Raw genomic sequence first — 6,000 nt, forward strand, 5'->3', positions numbered from 1 at the left:
GAAAATAGGAATGTTGATGTCAACAAATGACGATCAAATGCTCATTGAGGCAAAAAAAGGCTACAAAATGACCCCTACTAGAAAAAATTCTAATTGTCAGAAATATGTATTGGGTAAAGGGCTGGTGCTAGAGAAAAAAATTCAATGGCTAAAATATGCATGTGGAAGAAAAAAATCCACCTTGGATTTTGGGATACCGCCAAAAGGCTAGAAGGTGTTGGAAATCTAATTGAAAATGAATATTATCAAAGAGGGATATTGTTGCAAAGAAGGAAGATGGTTGATAAAGAATGTTTTCAATCATTATTTTGTCATTGATGCCAAACCTACTATTTGTTGGAATGAAAATTGCTTATAAGATCCAAGTACTATCACTTAGTTGATTGATGAAGAGGATATAATCGACAAGATGTAACAAGAGTACCTAAGGGAAAGGTTGAGTTATGGTTTTGTAATGAAGTGCAAGGATCAGTTAAGACGATGGTAAAATGATGTACTAATAACATACTTGAAGATACAGAGGCTGGCCACACTTAGAAACATTAGAAGAATGAGTTGCAACAAGAATTTTTGCAAAGCTTAACTAAGATCATTAGTGATTTCCAAGCAAGCTAGTTCAAGCCGAGCAAATTTTTAGTTAGTGCCGAGCAAAAGAAAAATCTAGTGTGTGCCAAGTGATACAAAAGGAGCTTAGCATGTTTAGGTGCTGAGCAAAGTAACAAGTGTCGAGCATTAGAAAAACTTAGTGGATGCCCAATGAATCCATAGTAGGTGTTGAGCATCAGTAAAGCATAGTTGATGCCGAGTAACTCAGTATGTGTCGAGCACCAAAATTTCAATAGTGCTGAGCTATTGTATTATTTGATAAGTCAAAGATTTGCTAGATCTAAGTCAACAAATTTGTTACCTTGAATTTTGTGAACCAGATGGAGGATAAGGATGATGAGCTAGTGGCTCCGAATTCTAGATAAATCATTTGTAGGCAAATAGAAGAGGATTCTTCATGATGTTTCTAGAAGGAACAACATATGGGTTAGATTCAATGAATCCTACCTAATCTATTCAAACTAAAATTAAAGAAGGGAAGAATTGAGTAGGAAAAGCAATTCTAGACTTCTATTTAAGAAGTCATAGGCTAAGAAGTAAGAGTAGTTGGGGTGCCAAATTGTGAAGTGGTTGAAAGGTGTCAAGGAGAAGACATCAAGAGCAGAAGGAAGAATAAAGCACAGAGAATCTACTTTGATAAGTGGTCAGAAAGAAGATTGTACTGGTACATCAAGCATGAAGACTCAAGGAGATGAAGCTTGAAAGGAGGACAAGTTGTCAAAATTGTAGAGACTAAAAGCTAGGCAAATTGTGAAGAGTTGAATTGTGATCTAAAATCTGCAAGTTAAGTTGTGAGTTGTATCAGGTCAAAAGCCCTTGTTGTTACTCTCTAACGATTGTGCAAGCTAAGGTAAAATCCTATGGACTTAGGTTAGATTAATAGCCATTTGTAAATCCTTTAATAGGGTGGCCTTCCAAGTGAATGTTCTAAAGTCCTCTAACTAGGCCCACTTCTAATAGGGTGGTCAAATCCTTTAACCAGGTCATGTTTAACAGTGTGTTGTAGCCTTTAACAAGGCAGGCCTTTCACAAGGCATCAGTTTAGAAGAGTAACAATTGAGTAGCATGTTACAGGTGGTTTTTTACAAATTGGGTTTCCACGTAAATCATTGTGTTATGTGTTGATCTTTCATGGGTTATGCTTGCATGTTGATTTACAGTAACTTGCTAAGTCGAAAAGTTTAAGCTTGGACGAATGAACAGTTTAATAGGCTCACTTTACTTGATGAAAAAGTTTTAATTGGACATTTGGACCTTGAATAACTGATTCACCCCTGCCCCGTCCCCTCGCCCTTAGTTATTCTAAAGCATTTCTAACAATTGGGATCAGAGTCATCTGTTGATTTAGTTTAAAGGTACTAGAAGTAGGAAGATCAAGATGTCCAAGAGAGAAGTTTCCAAGCTTAACAAAGATAACTTCACTCCATGGAAAATCCTAATGAAACTGCACCTTGGATCAATAGGTGAGTTATGCAAAAAGCTCAATTGAAGTGGAACATGCAGATCCAACAAGAGCCCTTACTATAGATGATTTGAACAAAAGGAAGGAGCATAATCAGGCAATGTTGGAGATTGCCTCTTCACTCAACTATGTTGAATTTGATGACATCAAAGGATGTGATTTTGCATTCAAGATGTGGAAAGCCCAATCAAATATCTATGGAGGAGATCAGAATGTTCAAATAGCAACAAGAGAAAGTCTCAGAGGAAATTTTGATGACATGAAAATGAAGGAAGGTGAGAATGGTGCTCAATATGCCTCTAGAATGAAAGAAGTAGTAAGTGTAATAAGAAGTTTGGGTGGTCATTTGGAAGATGACACTGTCAATAGAAAATATTTAAGAACATTGCTCCCTATCTATGCTATTAGATTTTTAGCCATCCAAGAGTTAGGTTGTGTACTAGGAAATTAGCTAACTTTTTAAGGAATAGTAGGGAGATTCATTACTTTTGAGTTGTCCAATTTTGATAACTACAGACCTAAGAATCTTGAATTTTCTTTCAAGGATAAGCTATCATTTAAAGATACTAAGGAGGTGAAATCAAAGAAGAAGAGTAGAAAAGGATAACATGCATCTAGTGATAGCAACACAAATGAGGAAGATGTGGAAAATTGGAAGCATTATTGGCCAGAAGATTTCATAGAGGCAAAGGTAAATTCAAAGGTAAGCTGCCTATCATTTATTTTAATTGCAATGAAGTAGGACATATTGCTGCAAGGTGTAAATAGAAGAAGAACTACAAAGAAGGAAACAAGTACAAGAACAAAGGAGGAGATGATAGTAGAGATTACAAGGACAAAGGCAAAAGATGCTACATTGTTGAAGAAGATTTTGATGAGAATGATGATGAAGTAGTCTATGTAGCCATGAAGGATGAGTCAAATGAAGATGAGACAACAACACTAGTAACCTATGTGAACAAGAATGACAAATGGATCATAGAAAATGGATGCTCACATCACATTACAGGAGATAAAAGTAAGTTTATTACCTTTACCCAGTGTGATGGAAATAGTGTTAGATTTGGAAATGATGCTCCATGTCAAATCAAAGGAAAAGGTTCTATTAAATTTATAGAATAAATTTCATGTGATGATGCATATTATGTTGAAGGATTGAACTACAATTTGCTAAGTGTATCACAGTTAGGTAATGTAGGTTGCAAAGTAGAATTTGGAAACAAAACTACCAAAATCTATGATACTGATGGAAATTTGATAGGAAAAGGTGAACAAACTAGGAGTAATCTATTTTACCTAGATATGGAAGATGCAACTTGTCTTATTGTAAAACTTGATGATGTTTGGCTATGGCATAAAAGGTTGTGTCATATTAACTTTGACGATCTAATTAGCATTAGCAAAAAGAAGAAAGTCAGAGGTTTGCCTAAGCTGAAGAAGCCTGAAAATACAATGTCAACTAGGAAAGATGACCAAGTCAAGTTTCAAAAGCAAAGTCTACACTTCCAAAGAAGTACTAGAGTTAGTGCATACTGACTTATGTGGCCCAATAGAAGTGCAATGCACCAAGGAGACAAATACATAATGTTATTTGTGGATGACTACTCTAGGATGATGAGTGCCATGTTCTTAAAACAAAAATCTAATGCATTTCAAATGTTTAAGTGGTATTTGGCCAGGGTTGAGAAGGAAATAGGAAAGAGTTTGCAATGCCTAAGATTAGACAAAGGAGGAGAGTTTACATCAAAATGATTTGAGATATTTTGTAATGACAAAGGAATCAAAAGACAAACGTTAGCACCAAGAACTCCCCCATAGAATGGGATTGTAGAAAGAAGGAATAGATCAGTACTAGATTGTGCCAAAACATTAATGATGGAGAAAAATGTTGCTCTAAAGTACTAGAGAGAAGTTGTAAGTACTACTATTTACACCCTGAATCAAGTACAAGTCAAGAAAGGTACAAATGCAACACCTTTTGAACTCTGGTATGGTCATTCACCTAATGTAAAACATTTCAAAGTGTTTGGTTGTAAATGTTATATTCTTAAAGATGCTAGAAATGGCAAGTTTGATGCAAAGAGTGATGAAGACATATTTTTTGGATACTTCACTGGAAGTAAAGCATATAAGTGTTTGAATACTAACACTAACAAGATTGTGGAGAGTGCAAATGTAAATTTTGATGAGCATGCAGAAGTCCAAGTTGATGAATCCAAGAAACCAGAAGATTATAGATATTTTGTATACTTCTATGAAAGAATTCCAACTGAAGATGATGCTACCAATCAAGTTTAGAAATGGAAACAAATTTTAGTATTAGCCAAGTCACAACTAGTGAATGTTGAGTTGCATTCAAAAGCTGAGTTGCAGAATGAAAATGCACGTTCTGATTCTGAAATCAATATACATGGAAGAGATAATGAAATACCAGATAATGATGTGCAAAGTGACTCTAAAGCTAAAGGATCAAACATGGAAAGAAGGATAGAACCAAGACTATCCAAGTATGTGAGAAGACATCACCCTACAGAACAAATCATTGGAGACAAGGAAGCAAGACCAATGACAAGGAATAGACTAAGGAATAAATCATGTCTGTTGAGCAAGATTTAGCCCAAAATAGTGAAAGATGCACTACAAGATGATAATTAGCATAAAGCTATGGAAGAGGAGATAGATTAGATTGAGAAGAACAAAACCTAGACCCCTAGTTCCAAGACTAGCTAATAAAAATGTAATTGGTACCAAATGGGTGTTTAGAAACAAGCTTGATGAGAATGGTGAGATAACAAGAAACAAGGCTAGACTAGTATACAAAGGCCATGCACAAGAAGAAGGACTGGACTATGGGGAAACATTTACCCTAGAGCATGGTATGAGAGACTGCATAAATACCCTATGGAGATAGGATTTGAGAGAATAGATGACAACAACAACCTGTATATCAATGCAGAAAAAGGTAAAGACATTTTGATATCTAAAATTCTTGTTGATGATATAATATTTGGAGGAAAAGATGCTCTACGCAAAGATTTTTTGATCAAATGAACCATGAGTTTGAGATGTCAATGTTTGGAGAAATCAAATTCTTTGTTGGATTGCAAGTACATCAATTGAAGCATGGAATATTTGTGATCCAATCAAAATACATCAAGGAGATACTCAAGGCATTTGGATTAGAAGACTCAAAAATAGTCTATACACCAATGGTAATAAGACATAAGTTATCCAAGAATGATGAGTCAGATGAAGTACATCAGACAATGTATAGATCAATGATTGGAAAGTTGCAGTATGTTGTGCATAATAGACTAGACATTACATTAGCTATTGGAATAGTGGAAATATTTTCTACAAATCCAAGAGAAAATCATCTTATGGAAATAAAAAGAATATTGAGGTACCTAAAAAGATCTGATGACTTTGGCTTATACTACAAGAGGAGAGAAAAGTTTGAGTTGAAAGCCTATGCTGATGCAAATTGGGGAGGTAATATTGATGACAGAAAGAGCACCAGTAGAGGAGCACTTTTCTTAGGTAAAAGATTGATTACTTGGACCAGAAAAAAGCAAATTTGTACCTCATAGTCTACAGCAAAAGCTAAATATGTTGCTGCTGCTATCAATTGCAATAATATTGTATGGATCAAACATCTACTGCAAGGTATGAAAGAAGAGGTAGTTGAACCTGTGATACTCTATTATGATAATACAAGTGCCATCAACATACCAAAGAATCCTATGATGCATGCCAAAACAAAGCATATTGCAATCAAGTATCACTATGTAAGAGAATTGGTGGAAGATAAGCAAGTAAAGATGGAATATGTCAACTCAAAGGAATAGATTGCTGACATCTTTAAAAAAGCACTGCCTAAAGATGCTTTTGAGTATCTTAGAGGTAAGTTAGGGGTGATACCCCAATCCAAG

Source organism: Cupressus sempervirens, chromosome 5 (genome assembly GCF_028749045.1).
Source record: "Cupressus sempervirens isolate cs-2001-9-10 chromosome 5, ASM2874904v1, whole genome shotgun sequence".
NCBI classification, from domain to species: Eukaryota; Viridiplantae; Streptophyta; class Pinopsida; order Cupressales; family Cupressaceae; genus Cupressus; species Cupressus sempervirens.